The following is a 22626-nucleotide window of genomic DNA, read 5'->3' on the forward strand; positions in this document are numbered from 1 at the left end:
GATGTGGGGTATAAATATACCAAGAGCTCCGCTGATGTGGTTACTCAGTGTAAGCTTCAGATAGAGACAGAATCTTCCTGGGAGCCCAGAAAGAGGCAGGCAATGACAACTCTTCCCCAAACGTGTCCCACGGTGTGCCTTGTGGGAAAAGGGTTCCGTGGGCGAATGGATCTGAGGAAACGCTCACACATCACTCGCTCATGGAGCTTTCTGAGCCCCCTTGGCTTAGTAAAGGTTAGGAAAAGCCCTGCGGCAAACACAGCCGTTTACCTGTGCTTAACCCAGCACGGCCCAAACTCGTTGGTGGCACCAGACCCTCTGCACGACATCTCCGCACCCCCTGTGTTCCACGGAGCACGTTTTGGGATATGCGGGCCTAGCGACATCTCTGCCTCCTAAAGAGAGAGGCTGGTCCTTCCTCCTCAATAAATTGCAAGAGGAGTTTGGCTTATAAGCCGTTCTACAACGGGAGGCCGTGACCTTTGCAAAATACATAGGTTATTCCCAGTCTTGTGTCCACTCAAACCAAGGCTTGGGAGCAGCTCACTTGCCAAGATCGAGCAGTGGACGAGTGGCAGAGCAGGGATCCGGGCCCAGGCCCCACGGTCCACAAGCGTGTGCTCTCGCCCTCTCACGGCGCCCTTTCCCCAGGGTGGTCCTCGGCTTCGGTGAAGGTTTGGCAGAAGTCACAGAGCTGTTCGGGACACGTTTCTAATTCAGAACCTTGGTGAGAGGGGATACTACGAACCTAAAAACATCACCCTCGAAAGACGGCAGATTCCGGTGGAGCTGAGGGTCCTCCCTGAGGTCCTCCCACCTCCCACTAAAGACTAGTCTTTTCTACAGGCTCAGCATGGCCCCGTCCGCCAAGCCCACCGGCATCTCCACAACTTATCTCAGGAAGCCAGGGCTGGGGGAGGACTTCTGTAGGACAGACATGCTGCCAGAGGAAAGACCAACTACCCATGTTGGCCATGCCCGCCTCCCCACCCAGGGGACACCTCACCGTCTCCACTGAGAAGCATAAAGTGGCGGGGGGGTGGAGGGCGGGGGGGGGGGGCTCTCTGACTCTCAGAGCTGGGTTCAGGTTTGAAGGCTGAAAGACTCCATTTCCCGAGAGACCCCCAAACAAACAGTGGACAGTGGATACAGTCCCCTCCTCTTGCCCGGGTAGCAGCGATGCTGGAACAACAGCCTTAGGCACTGCCTAGGAAGATTGCAAAGAAACACACCCACACCCCCACACACTCCCCTAGATCCCTGGCCCAGCTCCTCTTTTTCAGAGGATGAGATTTTGGCTCACAGAGAGGAAGTGAGACGCTCAAGGTCGTGAAGCAAGATAATGACGTCGCCAGGATTAGTATCCAAATGGGCTCACTTTCCTTTCCCCTCCTCGCGCACCCAGAGTAAGGGCCCAGATGAAAGCCGCTAATCTCTGAGGTTGAGTCATTCTGATGCTGGAAATTTCCCACATGTACATCTGGAGAGACACCAGGACACCCCCCTGCCCCTTTGTCTCCCAGCTGCAGGGGAGGACTGTGTGTGTGGTGCCAAGCCCTTGGGCCAGGGGCTGTGATGGAACTGACCTCAGTGATCTCCTCTGGCCGTGAACTCCCAAGAATTCACATTCTGGCATTTTCCATTTACGAGGCTCTCTCACTCCGTTCTTCATCTATCATTGGAAGACTCTGCGATTTAGGTGAGGATTAACATCCTCGTTTTACAGATGTCAGAACGAAAGCTCAGAAAGACCCGAGGTCCTGAAAACTGGGACTGTTTCACATTGACCTCTGTATCTGAGAGCCAAGCTGACCACTGGGGCATCTCCTTGGCAGCAGGTGTGCTGGCCAGGGGCAACTGCTCAGCCCCAGAGCGTCCCACACAGTTGCTGTTCCATGGGTCGGGGAGCCCCCAGGTGGACATGGTTCGTGGAACCCATTAGCACAAGGAGACAAAGGGTCATGAACACTTTACCCACTTCCTGGGCAGACACTGCCCACAGCCCTAGACTTTGGACCGAGGGAAGCAGAACATCCAGCCAACAACCCCTGCCCTTCAGATGAAAGGGCCGAAGGTTTCTGGGGAAAAGGTCATGCCTTCGACCCAGACCAACTCCCCAAAACAACACTCTTCCACAGTTCTGGTTCCCTAAAGAGGGAGCATGTAACCAGGTCATCCCCAGTTACAGAATATTCTGGTCTGACGACTGGATCAGAGTGGCAGGAAGAAAGCCCACATCCCTGAGCCTGCTTTGGAATTATCCTCGGGGTTGGAGAGGCCCTAGCCTTCCAGCGTGCACGGGTCCCACTGGGGAGACCACAGGGGCTGCTGGGGCCGGGAGCCTGACCTGGGCTTTGCTGTGCTCTGCCCTCACCTCCATAGTAGAAACTCTCCGGGGGCGCCTGGGTGGCTCAGTCGGTTCAGTGTCCGACTTCGGCTCAGGTCATGATCTCACAGCTCGTGAGTTCGAGCCCCACATCGAGTTCTGTGCTGACGGCTCAGAGCCTGGAGCCTGCTTCGGATTCTGTGTCTCCCTCTCTCTCTGCCCCTAACCCACTCACGTTCTGTCTCTGTCTCTCTCAAAAATAAACAAACATTAAAAAAAAAAAAAAAAAAAAACCCTCTCCATCTGCCTCATCCAGGGCAAAAAAAGCTCTAAGGACACTTTTGGTATGGTACAGCGGGTATCCTTGCCAGCTTCTCTCCAAAGGTAAAGGAGACCCCAAAGAATTAAGGGTCCGTTCATCCTTGAGTATCTACTATGTGCCACAGACTTTACAGAACTTACAACCACCCTGTGAGGCAGGTACTGTTGCCCTCAGTTTGGCAGATGAGAAAGGTGAGACTCAGAGAGGTTAAGTGATTTACCCAAAGTCACACAGCTACTAAGCGGCAAAGCCTATCCAGGACCCTCTGACTCCTAAACTCAGGCCCTTTCCACTGCACCCCCATGCCTGGAAGGCCTCTAATCCAACTTCCCTACCAAAGCAAGAACTGCCTCAGTGGCTTCCCAGCAGGTCATAGAGCCTCCATTTACAGGACCCTCACCCTCTGAGGCAGCCCCTTCGTTCACTGAGCAGCACCTCTAGTGACCATAAATGTCTTCCTTCTATTGAGATAAGAACTGCTTCCAGGTCTGGCTGTGCCCTCCAGAACCACATGAAGTGATTCCCTCTGTTGTGGGCATCTCTCTAGGATTCAGGATGGCTTCCCATATGGAAAGGTGTCTCCCAGTGTTCTCCCGGTTCAATGCCCTGTTCTTTCAGCCCTGCTTCCCATGACAGTGTGCTAGACACCCACCCATCCCACTCCCTTTTCTGTAAGAGCTTCCGCTTACTTCTTCCCCTGGGACTTGACACACCGTGTGTGGCCCAGCCAGCACAGAGACACAATGACCACTCTCTCTCTTGCTCTGGATGTTACTCTCTTATTAAAGCAGCCTAGGAGTCCATCTGACTAATAGGCACACACAGAGCTTGCAGCCCACCCAACCTTCCCCGGAGTTTGTCGTGTGGGCCACTGTGGCAGGTACTACCGGTCACCTAATCGAAAATCATCCCTGCGCCCTTCTGCCTCGATGGCAGAGGACTGACATTCTTCAGGTGCTCACCCTTTCCCAACCTCAGTTCTAGAGACTAAATCAATCACGGTGACCTCCAGCATTCTTTCCAAAGATCGGATCAGTTATGAGTGTGCTCAAGTCTGGCTAAGGGTCTCTTTGGGGGGAGTCTGTGGGGGGAGAAAGGCGTTTCTCCTCCTAAAAGAAATCGCGGTGGAGGAAACACCACTACTTGGACCGGACCTCGCCAGGTCTACGTGCGATGCCCGGAACAGTGGCTGGTACCTTGTGACCAGGGGAGAAGACATCGTGGACACAGTGAGGATGGCAGAAGGAGGAGACGGAGAGCTTACTTGTCACTGTGACGTTGAGCGATCCCTGGAACCGCCGACAGCAGTAACTCATGTCACCGAAGGCGGGAAGGGGTGCTGCGGGGATAGGATTTTCGCCTTCTTGGCGCAGCTGAAAGCCCCGTGGCCCCCAGGCTCCTGCAACAGGATTATTGCACAGTGTGAACCAGGCAGGCCACGGGGAAGAAATGGCTTTGTCATCCCTCCCTTCATGGCCCTTAGCAACACTAGGTTGAGTTCCCCTGTTCCTGTCTCTTAAATAACAGCCAGGGCCAATCCCAAAGCTTTGTGGTCACTCTTGGGTATAAGGAAGTCCAGCCCAGTGTAGCTCAGTTAACAACCTTAATCTCAAATCCATTTTAATGCTAATATTCTCCCGGCTCCAGAAGGACTTCGAAAGGGGAGGAGGCACGTTCTTCTCCCCCAACTGCCACCCTCTATTTCTGGCGGTTCCACAGTCGGGCTGCCAAAGGGGGCTGAATGACAAGGGAAGCCTGCCCTGTGACCCGGCTCTAAGTGCTAGCCCTCCAGGGCCCTGTGTGGGATTTTCAGAAGGCATAGACGAGCCCCTTCACCGTTCTGTTCCCCAGAGGGGCAACCCAATGTCCCCACAGCTCCAGCCCTTGCTGGGGGGGGGGGGGCGGTCCCCTCCCAGCTACCTCTGGCCCCACAGCCAGCACTCTTGTGGAACGCTGTAAAAATCCCAAGGTGACCGCACCACCTCGCAGGGTCTATGTGACCCACAGGGATAGTCACACATCCTAACCATGCCAGATAGTGAGAGGGTCCCCAGTGAGCCTTGCCACCACTCCCCAGAATTCTCTCCCTTGTTCAAACAGGCAGAGGGTAGAGCAGCAATTCACTTCGGCCGTAGACGCCCAACCTGGGAAGAAGAGGCCATCTCCCCCTGTAGCGTAATTTGTATGAGTAACTCCCTGGAGCCCACTGCCGCACTTGGCCAGGTTGGGGGAGGGGGACCACAGCATTCTTCCCCCAAGCTGACAACTCACAGCTAAAGTGATCCTCCCTCCTCTCCCTGCTTTCTTGCTTATTGATCCAAGCCAGGGAGGACCGAGGACATCACTCTGTCCTTGACTGGGCATTCTGGTAGCAAATCAGAGAAAAAGTCAGTGCCCGTTAGGTACGTGGCGAGCCAGGCCTCTCCTGCGCGAAGCCCGGTGGTTGCTCTTTTTAATGTCAGTGCACAATCTCACCCACTTAGCACGGCTAGATCTTATCTGGTTTGTTCCAGGCTTTTGATGGCGTTCCAGGTGTTGAAGCCAGGTTCCACTATTAAATCTATACCCACTCTCTCCCAGCTCCATACCACCCACAGATTTGATAATCCAGCCTTCGGTGCCATTATTCAAACCTTTGATGAAAATATCAACGAGGACAGGACAAAACAGAGGGCCCTTAATTCACGGTGACATTTATTCCCGCATGTTCTTGGTGAACTGTTATTGCCTCCATCTACTTACCCCCTTCTTTTTATCTATGCTCTAAAATTGTCTGCTTAATCAAAGCTCACAGGTGGCTGGGCTCCAGTCCCATCAGCTCCGTTCCTGAGTTCCCGGATGTCATTGACCTGGGCCGGGGATTTGAATTTGCTGAAAATAGCAAGCGCGTCCTCGCCTGGCTCAGCTTTCACCCCCTTCTCCACACCTGAGCCCCAGCTCCGGAGCGGAGCACGGCCCTTCCTGCCCGCTTCCCAGCTCAGACCCAGCCCCTCTCTCAGCCACCTGGCCTGTCCCTGAGGGGAGGGCAGTGGCTAGAGCAATCAGGTGGCCCCAAGAGTTGAGATCTGCCACAGGAAACTGCCAGATATCCCAGGCCCTTAGGTCAGACGGGGCTGAGGTGGGTGGGACCAAGAATATTTATTAAGCGTGTGTCAGGAGCTGGGCTAGGTGTTAGCAGAGCCTCATCACAACCCAGGGGAAGTAGGCACAATTGTCTCCACCACCTGGGTGAGGAGAGGAGGCCAGGGCTCTCACATCACTTGCCCGACCTGAATCCTAGGTCACCCGACCAACCAGTAAGTGGCAGAACCAGGGTCTGAGCCCAAGATTGTGTGGCTCCACCTTCCACGCCCAGCCACAGCCCGTGGCTAGTTGTGCCACTTTGTCTTTTCACCTTCCCAGGTTCCCCTCCCAGGTGACTGGGGACCCAGGTGCTGCTTCGGCAGCCTCTGGAAGGCAGGGTGAGCCCGAGCACAGCGCTTCCCGACCCACTGGAGGGAGGGGGGAGCAGCAAGTTGCTGGGGGACATCAGGCTGCAGGGAAACCATTGCATTGTTCCCGAGTCCTGAGCGATTTGGGATTAATCTTCCAGATTTGGCACCACACACGCAATACAAGCCTGCTGCCACCCCACCCCCTCCAGCCGGTCACAGTGAACAGATGGGCAGACCCCTCCCTGGGGTCTAAGTAGGGCGCTGCTGAGGCTGCTGGGAGCAGGAAGGGAGGCCAGCGAGCCAGGGGGAGAGAGAGCAGGGACAGACCCAGCTCCACCCACCCCGTCCACCTGTCCCCAGGAGCCGGTGGAATCAGAGGGCGGGGCAGTGGGTGGGGCGGCCACGTGAGGCAGAGACTCCTGTCCCTGGGAGTACCCGAGCAGAGCCTGGGCCAGCAGTGCAGGGGACTTGTGCACGAGTCAGGGGTCCTCTCAAATTCCAAAGTCCTTAGCCTAAGCCCCTGGAGCTGCCGAGCAACAGGACGTTCCCCCCTCGGGGCTCCAGGTGAGGCTCAGGCGGCGAGGCGCCCGCCGCATCCAGGTCCTGACCAGGCCCTCACTGGCCGTGAGCCCAGCAGTGTGCGGGGGGGCCACGGAGTGCTCCAACAATGCAGAAACATAAAGACAGCCAACTATCAGCGTTGGTGGGACCTCAGGAACTACGCGTCCTCTTTATGTGGCAGAAGCCATTACTGAAACTCAGGAGAGGGGATGTGCAGGCAGCGAGTGGGGGGATAGAGCTGGGGCCTGCAGCCTCCCTGATTAGTGCTCCTTCCACATCAACACACCCCTCAGGGCTGCATTTGTAATAGCCAAACACCGGAAACAACCCAACATCCACCAGCGGATAACTGGATAAACCAACCACGATACCCATAACGAGCACAACTCGTTACTCAGAAACGCAGAGCGATGGCCAGCACTACATGCAGCACGGACGGGTCACAAATCACCGGACAGAAAGAGCCCACATCGTACGACTGCACTCATATAAAGGTCTGGAAAGTGCAAACTAATCCAGAGGGACAGAGAGCAGATCAATGGTTATGAGAGAGGGTAGCATCAGGAGGGGCATTAAAAAGGGAGCCCAGGGAAGGCTTGGGGTGATGGGTACATTTGCTGTCTTCACTCTGCTGTGGTTTCAGCGACAGGAACTTGAGCTGGGCTCAGGCAAAGGAATGTTCTCGGAAGGATCTGGAACAATGGGAAGGCTGCCTTGGGAAGGGAAGGGAGTGGAGCTGAGAAGATCAGCTCTGTATCCGTCGCCTCCATGGCTATGTCGCTGGGGCCTCACAGGCATCAAACGATGGTGTGCAAGCGTGAGAGGGAGGGAAGGAAGAAGGACAGGAGGGGGAGGAGAATGGAAGAAAGATCTTGGAGGCCTCCACCCAGCCGGGAGTGGGTATCTTAGCCCACAGGCAACGGGGAGCCAGGGGAAGCTTCAGAACAGGGCAACAATGCCTATGATTTAGAGTTTCCAGAAAACGAGCCCGGCAGCAAAGTGCAGGCTGATGGAAACACCAGCTCCCCAGGAGGGGGGCTCCCACTCCACACAGCCTAGACAGAGGAGTGGCGGGGAGCATGCAGCGATCCAAGAGCTGGCAGGGCCTGGGATGCCCAGCTGCTGCTTCTAGAGCCAAGAACGAGCTACTCCCCCTGCCAGGGAGGCCAAGGAGGGCCCGCGGCAGAGTCCAGAAGGGAGAAGATTTTTAAAACCCTGTGACGGAACCTTGCTGGCTCTCCCCGGCCTCACGTTTCACAGGAGCTTCCAGCCCACAAATCAGACCCCTGGCAACGGCAGAGGCAGCCCTTGCCTCCAGGGCAGGGAGGAGGGGCAGAGGCCTGCAGGAGTGAGCTGAGGACCCGAGGAGCAGGTGCCCAAAGTCCACCTGGCTCCTCCACCCCCCAACGGCTGAAGACACTCAGGAAAGCCAAGTTCCCCTGAACACACCTCCCTCAGGGCCAGCTTCTAGTGAGGGGTCAGGGTGGGCAATTGAACGGGTTCCCAAGAGGCCGGGGCCGGCTGTGTGCCTGGACCACACTGCTGTCCTACTATTCCCACTTCCAGCATCGACAAGTGACCAGCAGCCGCTTTCACTCCATCCTGCTCTGAGGTGTTCAGATGGGCCTTGTAATCCATTATCCCCGGCCCCTTTACACTTAGCCCCTCATCTGCACCCCCCCCCCCGAACCTATGAAGCGGCTGAAGTCATGCCCACCTTGCAGATGAAGTCTCCACACTTCAGCTAGTCCGGGGGACTTGCCCAAAATCCCACAGCTAAAACACCTAGGAAGAGGAAGCTTTCGCATCCAAGCCCGGAAACAATGAGGGCTGGATGGACCTTCATGGGGAAACTTACAGACAATTCAGGTTAGGACCGACCCGTCCCAACCTTGCGGGTCTGCCATTACGGAAAGGCCAGACAAGGGAGCACCTGACTCTGCCCCTCCATTTGCGAATCGGGAGACTCGATGCAGTAAGCCGAAATAACGTGTCCAAAGTCATACAAGGGAAGAGGCAGAGCCAGGCTCGAGCCAAAAGACCTCTCTGGCTTTCACAACCATGGAGAGTCCTTGTCCCCTTCCTTCCTGTCAGTCCAGGGCCAAAAATCTAACCCCGTCGTACCAAGGATGCACTAAGGGCTATCAGGAGTCAGTGCGGGCCCCAGGTCACATCTACAGCAGGGTCGTCAAGTATCCACGTGGATCTCCCCTTTCCCTGCCTCAGCATAGCACAGAACTAATCATTGTACAAATTTGGCCAGAGTTGGAAGGAACCCCAAAGGCATCTCAACCTGTCTCATTTCACTCATCAGGAAACTGAGGCACTAACCAAGGAGGTGGTCATGGGAGTCTGCACCTTCAGCTGCTCTGAACTGAGAGACTAAGAGTCAGAGAAGGCCGGCCATGCTGGCCCAGGGGAGCCTTGGCAAGGGGAAGGGTGGGTATGGGCAGAGTTATGAGGAGCACAGGCTTGCTCCCCCCATCCCCTGTGCCCACAGCACAGGCAGACACGAGCCTGCCCCCAGGGACCCATGGGCCACGTTAAAAGGACCTATTACAGGGAAGAGAACAGCTGTCACTGTTGAATGCCCACCAGATGCCAGCAATCACTCTCCCCCTTTTACAGATGACGCCAAGGCTCAGGGAGGTTGAATAACTTGCCCGCGGTCACAGGGTGGGAAGGGGCAGAGCGCAGACTGAAAATACAGTGTTCCCCTGCCCCTCATTCCCCCCAGCCTGGGCTCCTGGGTGGCTCTTCGCTTTGGGATGGAATGGTCCACTTCATCTGCTCAGCCAGCATCCCTGAGACTGGGCCTCTGTGGCCCTTCAGCTGGCTCTCCCCAGCCCCTGCTTCTGGGATCATTCCGTGCCGTCCCCTGGCCCCTGGCCCCTGCCCCAGGGCCCCTCGCGCAAGATTCCCATCATCACACAGGGCTAAGGCAGCCCAAGGCCTGCCAGGACCAACTCACCAGACCCACCCCTTGAGACTCCCCAGGTAGTCGACCTGGGTATCCACATTCTAACAGGAACATTCTGGAAGCACTGTTTTGAAGAAACAAAGTGAAAAAAAAGTCTGAGATCTGCTGCTCTCCATTGGGGAAAGGAAAACCGGTTTCCACTCTACCCTCTGAAGGCTAAAGCAAGCAGGGATGCGCCTTTGGTAGAACTGAAAAGGAGCCCCTCCTGGGAGGGACAACCTCATGGGCTGAGCAAAGAGTCCCTTTGTGCGGCAAAAAGGATGTCCCTTCCTCCAGGCACATCGCACAGGGGGGATGCTCCGCTGGGCCAGGGAGCCAGCACTGCCAACGCCCCTCCCACACGGTCACTTTTTCAGCCAGGAGAAGACTGTCATCCCTTGACACGTTTTCTGCCTGCCCCCTCCCTGCTAAAGCCTATCTCCGCTGCAAAGAAAAGGTCATTTTTCCCCCGGAGCCGCTAAAAAGTACACATTAACGGCCCTACTGATTTCCAGCAGTTTCAAATGCTGGCTTTGGCCAAAAACTTCTTAAAAAGGCCATCCTCCCTTCTTATTCCATAGCGTTTACATTTTGTAACATTTAAACAGAACTGCTTTTAAGCGAAGATATGCAGTACTTTCCTCTCGTGTCCCCATAAAAAGTAAAATCTGGGAAACGTCGAGATCAGATGGCTAGGGAATGCCTTCCGAGCCCAGCACCGATTAGCAACTTCTGCAAAATAGTGCGGAAAGACTGCTGCCTCAAACCCGGGAAGCTCCTTTCTCTGAGGAGCCCCATCTGGGCTCGGGGCTGGGGATGTCAATCCCCAGGAGAAGGTGTCCTCTGTAAAAGCGGCCTCTCCACTCTTTATCCACATGACAGCTATACCTACTGACCCTTCTGATGAGTCAAGGGTAGAGACTACGAAAGAGAACCACACGTAGCACTTTATTTGTCAGATCAACCCTGTAGGGTAGCTGTGATTATTACACTCATTTCACAGATGAGAAACACAGGCTCGGAAAGGTCAGCAGACCGCCCACCCCTGATTCCACAGCGCATGCCCTTCAAGGCTCCCTGCCCCCCGGCCAAGGCATCCCTGAACTGACAGGGAGCCTGAAACCTTGAGCCAGGCCTGGGGTCCCACCACCTTCTCAAGCGAGGCCCCCCTGCCCCCCTTGACTGAGGATACAGTCACGTTGAGGCCACTTGACTGTATCCTCCACCTCAGCCTTCAGCCGCTCTGTTTTGTCATTCGGCACCCCTCTGAATCACTCACCCTCCGATGCTCAAGACGGGGAGGTTGCTTTTTGACGTAAAAAGTCCCTCAGGTGACTCAATTGGTTTTAAAAGCTGGGTGGGCCTCAGCCACAGCGTCTCTTTCAGCGGCAGGGGCAGCGCGCCATCTAGCGGCAGTGCAGTGACCCTCACATTGGCCCTCCGGCAAGTGCGGAGCCCGGGATCTGGGAGGCCCATAAGTTGTCAGGTAGTCGGCTGAAGTTCAGAGAGGGGAAGTGACCGGCCTAAAGGCACACAGCAAGTTAGAAGCCAGTCTCTCGGCCAGCAAGACTGTGCTTCCCAACTCCCCTGGTATTCTGGGGAAGCCGTGGGCATGGAAGCAGCCGACACCCCTGGAAGTTTCGAGTGTGAAGGAACGGTCCCATCCCCGGGGTGTACCATCTTCCTGGTGCTGCGTCCTTTGTTCTGCTTACCACTTTTGAATAGGTAAAGGTACATGGTATAAAATCCAAAAGGTACCAAAAGGGTGTGTCGTGACAAGTGAGTCTTTTACCCCAGTCCCCCAGCCACAGGGGCATCCCGTGTTATCAGTTTCTACACATCAGTCCACAAATTGTCCTGTATCTTTTACAGGGTTGTATTTCTTAACACTCTTTACACAAACGGTCGCACTTCCGACACAGAGCACTCAACAAGGCATCTTGGAGGTCATCGAACACTGGCACATAAAGAGCATCCTCGTTCCCTCGTAAAGCCATGCTGCATTCTGGGGGAGGGTGTACGAAGGTGCCACCACTCATTTAACTACTTTCTTAATTAACTTTTTAAATGTTTTCATGTGTATTTATTTTTGAGAGAGACAGAGACAGAGACAGAGCAGAGGGTGGGCGGGGGAGGGGCAGAGAGAAAACGAGACACAGATTCGGAAGCAGGCTCCAGGCTCTGAGCTGTCAGCACAGAGCCCGATGCGGGGCTTGAACTCATGAACTGCGAGATCATGACCTGAGCCGAAGTCGGACGCTTAACCGACTGAGCCACCCAGGCATCCCACTACTTTCCTTTTGATGGACATTGAGGTGGTTCCACTCAGCTTCTATAACACACATATCGGACAACTTTTAGAATAAGTTCCTTGAAGTACCATTGCTGGGATTATCAGTTAGGACTCATTTTGGTCTCATACACCAGAAAACCCAACATAACAGGAGCTTAATACCGAAGGCCTCTCATGTAAGACAAGCCTAGAGGCAGATGGCTTCAGAGGTGCATGGCAGTCCCTTGCAGGCACAGGTGTGCCTATATAAATGTAATAGATGTCACCAAATAGCCTTCCTCAGAGGTTGTGTGTCTTTATTTCCATCATTGGCGTGAAAGTGTTTCCCTACAGTCTGGCCAATAAATTTCACATTGTCACGCTTTGCTTAAAATCTCCCAATCGTGGGGTGGCTGGGTAGCTCAGTCAGTTAAGTGTCCAACTTCAGCCAGGTCATGATCTCACAGTTCACGAGTTTGAGCCCCACATCGGGCTCTCTGTTGTCAGCAAGGAGCCTGCTTCGGATCCTCTGTCCCCCTCTCTCTCTGCCCCACCCCTGCATGTGCACCATTTCTCAAAAATAAACATTTTTTTTAAAAACTCTCCCAGGTATGCTTAGGTGGCTCAGTCGGTTAAGCATCCAGCTCTTGGTTTCAGCTCAGGTCATGATCTCACAATTCATGAGTTCGAGCCCCGCATCTGTCTCTGCCCTTACAGCGTGGATCCTGTTTGGGATTCTCTCTCTCCCCCTCTCTCTGCCCCTCCCCAACACACTCTCCATATCTTTCTCAAAATAATTAAAAATAAACTTAAAAAAATATTTTAAAAAAATCTCCCAAATAGGTGAAAATGGTACTCATTATCATTTTAATTTATATTTTTCTTCTTATGAGTGAAGTTGAACCCCTTTTCATGGGTCTAAGAGGCACTTCCCTTTCCATGGATTGTCTGCTTATGTTCACGTCCATTTTCCTTTTTGTTTCTGGTCTTGTTTGTATTAAATTTTGGTTGACATCTTAATTAAGAAACAATTCACATCCCACAAAGCTCACCTACATAAAGTTGTACAGTTCAGGGGTTTTAGTCTCTTCGCAGGCTGTGCAATCATCACCACCGTTGGATTTTAGAACATTTCGTCTCCCTCACAATAAGAAACCCAGGGTACCCATTATTAGTCCCTGCCCCCCAACTCCAGTCCTCACCACCCCTGCTGGACTGAAGCAACCACTAATCTATTCTCGACATAGTTTTGCCTATGCTGGATGTTTAGTTCACACGTATAGAATCATATGGCTGACTTCTTTCACTTAGCATATTGTTTTCAAAGTTCACCCATGTTGCAGCAGATGTCAGAAATTCATTCCCTTTTATTGTTGAATGATATTCCATTGCAGGGATACACCTCAGTTGGTATTCCTCTTTCTTCGGTTGATGAACATTTGGGTTGTTTCCACTTTGTGACTATTATAAATAATGAACGTTATTGTAACAGTTTTGGAGTGGACATATGTTTGCTTAGGGAGAGAAAGAGGTAATGGAGAGAGAGAGATCGAGCAAGCATGGGAGAGGGGCAGAGGGAGGGAGAAAGAAAGAGAGAGAGAGAGAGAGAGAGAGAGAGAGAGAGAAAATCCCAAGGAGTCTCCATGCTCTGTGCAAGCCTGATATGGGGTTCGATCCCCCGACCCTGGGATCATGACCTGAGCTGAAATCAACAGTCGATTGCCAGACTAACTGAGTCACCCAGGCACCCTAGGTTGGATGCATCTTTTAATTTCTCTTTGAAAAAAAAATTTTTAACGTTTTATTTATTTTTGAGACAGAGAGAGACAGAGCATGAACAGGGGAGGGTCAGCGAGAAGGAGACACAGAATCTGAAACAGGCTCCAGGCTCTGAGCTGTCAGCACAGAGCCCGACGCGGGGCTCGAACTCACGAACTGCGAGATCATGACCTGAGCCGAAGTCGGCCACCCAACCTACTGAGCCACCCAGGTGCCCCTAAAAAATACCTCAGAGTGGATTGCTTAGTCTTAAGGTAACTCTATGTTTATGTTCACCATTTTGAGAAACAGTCAAACTGTTTTCCAAAACAGATGTACCATTTTACATTCCCACCAGCAATGTATGAGGGTCCCAGTTTCTCCAAGTCCTCTCCAGGACTTGTTATCTCCCCTCCCTGCTCCACTCTTTTTTTTTTTTTTTTTAGAGTGTGGGGGGAGGGTCAGATGGAGAGGGAGAGAGAGAAAATCTTCAGCAGGTTCCATATCCAGCAGGGAGCCCAGCACAGAGGCTGCCGCGGGGCTCAATCCCTCGACTGTGAGGTCACGACCTGAGCCAAAACCAAGAGTCAGCCGCTTAACCGCTTAACCAACTGAGCCACCCAGGCGCCCTCACTGTGGTTTTGATTTGCATTTCCTTAAGGGCTAAGCATGGCTGAGCACCTTTTCCTGTTCTTATTAGCCATCTATAGACTATCTTTGAAGAAATGCCTATCACACTGATTGCTGAGACCTCTTTACATGCCGAGGAAATTAGCCCTTTGTGACATGAGTTGCAAATATTTTTCAGAGGCATCGATCTTTCATTTTATTTATGCTTTTTTTACCTCCAGGCAAGGTTTTGTATCATACTTAGAAAGGCCCTTCCCCCGCCAACACCGTTACAATTTTTTAAATGGCTTCACATGTTTACTTCTAGCAAACTTATGGTTTAATTTTTTTCTAGTTAATCAAATCTTTTATCAAATTAGAATTAATTTTGGTATAAGGCAAGAGTTAAGAACCCAGATTTTTCCCACATATCTAACCAACTGTCCCAATACTTTTTAGATATCCCTACTGATTTGAAATGCCACACTTTTATTTACTAGATTCCTACAAATATTTGGGTGTATTTCTGGACATTCTATTCTTTTCCATTGACTTACGTATCTATTTGTGTTTTAGTTTCATAAAGATTACATGTTTAAGACTCATAAATACAGAGAACAAACTGGTGGTTGCCAGAGGGGAGAGGATTAAGGACCCCCTGGGTGGCTCAATTGGTTAAGTGTCCCTTTTTTTTTTTTTTTAATGTTTATTTATTTTTGAAGGAGAGAGAGACAGAGCAAGAGCAGGGGTGGGGCAGAGAGAGGGAGAAACAGAATCCGAAGCAGGCTCCAGGCTCTGAGCTGTCAGCACAGAGCCCAACGTGGGGCTTGAACCCACGAATTGTGAGATCGTGACCTGAGCCGAAGTCGGCCGCTTAGCCAACTGAGCCACCCAGATGCCCCAAGTGTCCGACTCTTGATATCAGCTCAGGTTGTGATCTCACGGTCATGGGATCAAGCCCCAAGTCAGGCTCTGCACTGAGCATGGAGCCTGCTTGGGATTCTCTCTCCCCTTCTCTCTGCCCCTTCCCCACTAGCACTCTCTCTCTCTCTCAAAATAAAGAAAATTTTTTAAAGTTTTAAAAAAACATAGGTGAAGAAGATTCAGAGGTATGAACTTCCAGTTGTAAAGTAATGAAGTCACAGAGATAAAAAGTACAGCGCAAAGAATACAGTCAATAATACTGTAATAACTTGGTATGGTGACGGGTGGTAACTATACTTACCGAGGTGAGCGTTTTGTGACGTATGTAATCACTGAATGATTATGTTGTACACCTGAAACTAACACAATAGTCTATGTCAGCTCTACTTCAATTAAAACTTCTAACATTTCTTTTAAAACTTGCATATTTGTTTTTACTGTGGAAAATTTCAAACGCGCAGAAAATCTTTCAAACAGTACAAGAGCCCCACGTCTCCAAAACTTAGCTTCAACAACCAGCGATTTCTGCCATTCTTGTTTCCTGTTTGGTTTGGGGATTTTTTTTTCTTTTCTCCTTTTTCTAGAGTTGCCTCAGTCTTCTCTGGCTGCCATAACAAAATACCGTAGACTGGGGAGTTAAAACAACAGAAATTGATTTCACACAGTTCTGGAGGCTGGGAAGTCCAAAGTCAAGGAGTTGGCCAGTTTGTTTCGTCGTAAGAACTTTCTTTCTGGCTTGCAGATGGCCACCCTCTCCCTGTGTCCTCACATAGCCTCTCCTTGGTGTGTGCATGAGGAGAAATGTCTTCTTATGAGGCCACTAACCCATCATGAGGCCTCTACCCTCTAACCTAATATCACCCTAATTATCTCCCAAAGGCCCCATCTCCAAATACCATCACATTGGGGATTAAGGCTTCAGCAAATGAATGGAAAGGTTGGGGGTGCAGGAATAAATACTCAGTCCCTAACAAGAGCATTTTAAAGCAAATTATTTCACCTGGGACTACCCCGTCTCTAATTGCTAAGAACTTTTTTCAGAAATGTAATTCAGACACCTCTATCATAAATGTGGTAGGAAGAAAAACGGACCCCTAAAGATGCTCATGTCGTAACTGCCCAAACCTGTGAATATGTTCTCTCATGTGACAAAAGGGACTTTGCAGATGTGATTGAATTAAGGCTTTTGAGGGGCACCTGGCTGGCTCAGTTGGTGGAGCATGTGCTTCTCGATCTTGGGGTCATGAGTTCAAGCCCTGCGTTGGGCCTAGAACTTACTTTAAAAAATAAATAAGTAAAAATTTTAAAAAATAAATTAAGGCTTTTGAGATGGTGGCGGGGAGGGTGTCCTAGATCATTCAGGCAAGAGGGTCAGGGTCAGAGAAGGAGATGTGATTACAGAAAAACAAGTCAGAGTGAGGTGGGGCCAGGATCTAAGGAAGGCAGGCAGGCTCTAGGAGCTAGAAAAGACAAGGAAACAGATTCTCCCTTAGAACCTCCAGAAGGAACACAGTTCTTGATTTTGGTCCAGTGACTAAATTTCAGACTTCTGACTTCCAGAACAGTAAGACAATAAATTTGTATTGTTTTAAACCACTATGATTATGGTCATTGGTTACAGCAGCAATTAGAAACTAATATAACCAATAAAATTAGAAATAACTCATTGTCCAGCCCATGTTCAATTTTTCCCAAATGTTTCAAATCTTTTTTTCAGTTAGCCTGTTCACAGGTTGTATATATATATTTATTTATATTTAAAAATATATAAATATATAAAAATAAATTTTGATAAAATAAATATATTTATATATAAATATAATAAATATATATATTTGAGAGACAGAGAGGGAGAACTTGAGGGGGAGGAGGGGCAGAGAGAGAGAGAGAGAGAGAGAGAGAGAGAGAGAGAACCCCAAGCCAGCTCCACACTCAGCCAGGAGCCCGACGCAGGGCTTGGTCCCACGATCCTGGGATCATGACCTGAGCTGAAATCAAGATTCAGATGCTCAACCGACTGAGCCACCCAGGTGCCCCCACAGGTTGTATTGTTTTAAATGTAACTTAAGCATATACAGGGCCGGTGAGTTGTTTTATTACGATCTGGTTTAAACTAAATTAATAAAAACTGAATCCAAATAAATAAATACGTAGTAAATAAACATAGCTCACAAAGTCACTACTGACCTGGGCAAGTCGCCTGCATTCTGGGCCTGGGCTTCCTAACCTGAAAAGCAAGAACATTAGGCTAGATGAGGTGTTCCCTATGCGGGCTCCGGGTCTGGGCTGCACGGGACCTGGGAAACCGTATGCAAAAGAGGGAGAGTGCTCAACCCCGTCTGTGTCTTAAAAATCCCCTACAGGGGCGCCTGGGTGGCTCAGTCGGTCCGACTTCAGCTCAGGTCACGATCTCGCGGTCCGTGAGTTTGAGCCCCGCGTCGGGCTCTGTGCTGACGGCTCAGAGCCTGGAGCCTGTTTCGGATTCTGTGTCTCCCTCTCTCTCTGCCTCTCCCCCGTTCATGCTCTGTCTCCCTCTGTCTCAAAAATAAATAAACGTTAAAAAAAAAAAAAATCCCCTACAGATGCCCTCACCCCTAGCCGGAAGGGTGTTAAACACAGGAGCCTGGGGGGTTCCCTGTTTGAGGCTCATTTCCTAGAGGCTGATGTAAATTTAGAGACTTAACAGAGTCAGAAAAAGAAAACATCATGGGCTTACTCAGCAGCATATTCAAAGGACGATGTTTACCTAAGACACACCAATTCAGTGCAGCCACCATCATGGCTCATTCTCTGTGAGTGAGGGGACTGAGCTGTGTGCCAGTGTGAGCAGATGAAATTCGGGATGCCCAGTTAAATTTGAATTTCAAATAAATAATGAATCACTTTTAGTATAAATGTACCCTCCCACACAACCTTGGAGATATGCTTACACTGAAAAATGATTCATTGCTGATCTGAATCAAATTTAACTGGAAGTCTGTGCTTTATCGGGATCCAACTTGATCATGCTCCCAGAGGACCAAGGCAAACACCAGCTTCCAGGATCTAGTGACCGGCTCTAAAGGACAGATGGAAGGGGCTCCAAAAAAAGACGCTAAGGAAGAAAGGCAGAGAGCAGGTTTGAGAATGACCTCATGAGAGTCTGAAGCTGGAAGGAGCAGGTGACTCCTAATCTAATCATCTCCAGTCACCATAGAAACCACTAAAGTCAGCTGGAAAGAGCTGGTGAACCCCAACACCCACCTCCTCTCCACCAGTATAGACCGTTCACATTCCCTTCCTAGGTGAGGTCTGGTCGGACGGGATCTACTGTCTCAGTTGCTCTCCCAGGAAACAGCTGGGACCTGACCCTGCCCTCTTCCTCCCAGCCTCAGATGGCTGCCCCAAAGCACCCACCCTGTTGTGAGTGATGGCACCTGAACACCTAACCCTGTGTCAGAGAAAAACCAGGGCCAGAGAGTAGTTAAAGCAGTAAAAACAGATTTTATTCAGGACTATTGCGCTAGAGGACAAGAGACCTTGGTGTAGAATCGGGCTCCATTCCAAATACAGCAGGGGCAAGTGGGAATTTATAACCAAGGAGTGGGGGCAGGGGATCGGCGGATGGAAAACGACTAAGAAGAAGAAACCTCAGCGATAAACGGGGATTCTGGCTAAACCAACCTAACCGGATTCGTGCTGAAGACAGGCCCAGGTGATCAGACACCTGGGAGATGGTGGGGGATGAAGAATCCGGTAAGATATGGAAGTCGATCAGAGATATGGAGGATACAGGGTTCTGGTTACACTAACTTAGCAGGGCTCTTACCAAAACTGGATTTTATATGGAAGTGCCCATACGAGCCTAGAAGATTCAGGACTAAAGTCTGGTTGAGCAAAAGAAGTCTTTGTCACCTGCCCACAGGGAGGTCACATTCTAGCAGGGGAACAGTACCCAGGAGGGAAATGGCCCAAGGACATACAGCAAAAGCCTGTTCAGAACAAATCAGGCCCGTCCTGGACTCCCTGTCCACGTATCTCTCTGTCCCTTCCTGGGTAAAGTAACTCTCCTCATCCAAAATGTGATTAAATTGATCAGGACAATGTTCAATCTTTCAGACAAGACATGGGCAGGCAGTAAGCTCTGCATACAAATGCAGGAGTTTGCAGTGACACATTTTGTATTTGACTCCGGAAATTAGAGGTGCTTTGGAGGTAATGCAAATTGATTCAAAATGTCCCCGGCCAGAAGCCTGGATCATGCACTTGGGCAAATCATGCGAAGTGCTTTTTAATGCACTGCCTCAGATCCTTCTGTGTACCTCTCTGCTGGACCAGCCCTGACCTCACAGCAGCTACACTGATCCTCCCCATGGGGCCTCCAACTGCACTTCTGCGTCTGTCCTCCTTCCCTTTGCACACAAGCTCTGAATGCTATTGTTTCCACTTTACAGACAGGTAAGTAGGGCGCTGAGTGATTAAGCGACTAACCCATGGTCAACTTACTCTAAGGGACAGAGCCCGCTGGAGGCCACCCTCTCTCTCTTCCCTAGTCTAGGACAACTTGCACAGATGTTACTCCATTCCTCTAGGTTCTGCAACCTTTAGAGGATCATGAAGAACGTCGTATGTCTGTCCGTCTACCAGCCTATCCACACACAGGATTCTGTGGAAGGAGCACCCCTAACGCTTAGTAAATTTCCTCCCTTTGCTAAAAATTTGCTAAATTTCCTCCCTTTCATGTAACTCCAATCTTCACAGAAGCTGCTGTCTTTAATCAAGACAATCAAATCTGAGCAATTATGACAGCTGTTCCTCTGATGGCCAAGATCACCACACAGAGAAGACTGACCCACCTTTGACTTCCTGCAGGCTCAGAAAGTTTTAAGGTCTGCTTTGTGGACATGTTGCTTAACCCAGGAAACCAGGGCTTCCAAAATTACGAGGCAAATTTGTACCCAACATACGGATTAAGCTCTATCCCTGAATTTCATCAAATAAGAATCCAGAGGATTTTGCAAACATACCCAAGTAGATTCCTCTCTACTTTTCTCGGAATCTCTATCTCCTGTGACTCTAATGCCTTTGTCCTGGGCTCACTGCCACCTATGGTCACTAATGTCAACCCTAGTTTTCACCTGTAAACAGCCTAGCCAGGCTAGGCTGTCAGTGTGAAGGCTGGCTGGCCACCTCCACTGTGTCCACATGGTGGCCTCTGCCTGGAATGCCCCCGTCTCCACCTGGAACAATCCTGCTTCTCCTTCAAGTCCCTGCTCAAATATCCCTAGAATTCCAGCTTCATGGGGCTGCTGTGAGGACTAAGGTCAAGCACAGGTGGGCACAGACAGGGGCACCTGGTCCAGGACAGCACTGACTGTCACTGTCATGCCCTCGCTCCTGCCCCTCTTAGGGAAACCATCCCCTCCCCAACTTCCTCTGCCTCTTCCTCACTCTACTATGTGGTTACTCGTGTGCTCACCCCTATCCTCCATAAAGTCCTGAACTCCTGGAGGGCAGGGGTCTTGTCTTGCTTGTCTTTGGGGCCCCACACCTGACTGAGGGCCTGACACTTAGGGGGTTCCATGTATATTTGCCCCCAAAATCCTCCGGGCTCCTGGGCTCCAGGGACAGCAGCTTGATGAATGGTCAGAACACTGTGATAAGTTAAAATTCATTGTATGATGTGGCTGTGGACACAGACAAAGACTGTGCTGTTAGTGACATCATGTCGGGCTGGTGACACCACTGGTCATTAGGAATGTTTACTTCAGGACACAGCCCTTGGCTTGTCGGGAAAATGGTCCAGAGTCCCATCCAGTGTGTCACTATAGCCTGTAGGAACTGTCTCCAATAGGGATGGGGCGACCCAGCTGGTGTGGTCTGCCTGTCTGCCTTCATGCACCTGTACAGGCCTCAGCGTCTCGGTGAATATATTTTGATAACTGCATGGATTCCTTTTAATATCACATGATGGGGCACCTGGCTGGCTCAGTCAGAAGAACATGCGACTCTTGACTTGGGGTCGTGAGTTCAAAACCCACGTTGGGTGTAGAGATTACTTACATAAATAAACTTGCAAAATGAAGTAAAATGGGGGTGCCTGGGTGGCTCAGTCAGTTGAGCGCCTGACTCCAACTCAGGTCATCATCTCCATGAACTCACAGTTCATGAGTTCAAGCCCCACATCGGGCTCATGACTGTTAGCCCAGAGCTCGCTTTGGATCTTCTGTCCCCGCCTCTCTCTCTCTGTCCCTCCCCTGCTCATGCTCTCTCACTCAAAAATTAACAAACATTTTTAAAAAACGAAAATAATCATGCAAACAAATAAATAAATAAAATATATAAGTCACATGAAACTAGTTGCATTACTGAGGACAAGAAGCTGGGAAGAACCCTCCTCTGTATCTGCACGTCTCCCGCTGACAGAAGAGAGCAGGCTCCAGTGAAGGAAGCAGAAAAGTTCCTGGCAGGTCTGTGGGACCCAGACACACTCCATGTCCACTCGTGCCTCCGTGCCATCCCACTGGCATTCCCTCCTCCAGGAAAGCCCTTCCCCTAGTAACCTCCTACATTTTGTCCAGGACCCCACTCATGCACCTTCTCTTTCAGGTCTTCCTGCAATAAAGAGGTCTGGTGCAGTCCCTTCAGAGTTTTTCTGATTCAACCCTGGCCATTTTCACAAGTTCAATGCAGTGTTAGGGCAAGAAGGAGGAGCTGGCAGACAGTAACAAGATCTGCAGTAATGGGGAAAATGTGTCCCCTGGGTCTTAAGCAGTTTCCCCAAGGCTTTGCACTCCAGCATGTGATGTGACAGGCATGAGGTGCAGACCAGAGGCCTGGAGAAGAGAACAGAGGACATGGGGGGTGGGGAGGGGCGCTGAGAACTAGGACTAGGATCTTAAAAGCCGGAAATCCTCAGCAACCAAACCTAGGTCTTTCTGCCGCGGATGCCTCAGAGCAGCATCCTGGGAATGCACGTAGGGAGCCCTGGTGGAGGGGCTGTGTCAGAGGTAGGGATCTGAAGGAGACTGAAGAACCCCCGTGCAAACCCCCCACTCCATCACTCACTAGCATGATCGTAATGACGCAAATCACTTGACTTGCTTTGATTTGGTTTCCTCAGCTATAACATGGTCTCCCGGGGACCAAAAGTGGACTACGCCACTTTTCTGGAAGATGTGAACAACACATCTTAGGGACACGTTCCAGGCCTCCCGGGCGCTTCCCTGTTCAGACGAGACTCCCAAGAGGCCGTTTCCACTTTGTGGTTCGTCTCTGACAGCGCTCAGCTCAATCTCTTTAAACGGTTTACAAAACGCTCCGACATCAACAATGCATTCTCACCGCTTTTACAAATGGGGAGACCTGGGTCCGTAACTTGCCACCGTCACGCTGTGGGGACCGGCGCGCCCCGGGCGGCTCCGCACCGCCTCCGCACGGCTGCCCGGCGCCCTCCTTGGCGGGGCGGGGCCACGGCGCGGG

At 51.1% G+C, this 22626-nt stretch overlaps 1 long non-coding RNA gene across 1 annotated transcript; it reads right to left on the reverse strand.

Annotated features, from left to right (window-relative positions):
- Nucleotides 1–2625: 2625 nt before the first annotated feature.
- Nucleotides 2626–22603, reverse strand: LOC121044230 (uncharacterized). The gene is made up of 4 exons (XR_005797209.1): nucleotides 22489–22603; nucleotides 17353–17392; nucleotides 15467–15524; nucleotides 2626–4047 (listed from the first exon to the last, which is right to left on the reverse strand). It is a non-coding gene; the product is annotated as an uncharacterized LOC121044230 (long non-coding RNA).
- Between the last annotated feature and the right edge of the window lie 23 nt (nucleotides 22604–22626).

This window comes from Herpailurus yagouaroundi, unplaced genomic scaffold (genome assembly GCF_014898765.1).
Source record: "Herpailurus yagouaroundi ecotype Mexico unplaced genomic scaffold, PumYag 188, whole genome shotgun sequence".
Taxonomy (NCBI): domain Eukaryota; kingdom Metazoa; phylum Chordata; class Mammalia; order Carnivora; family Felidae; genus Herpailurus; species Herpailurus yagouaroundi.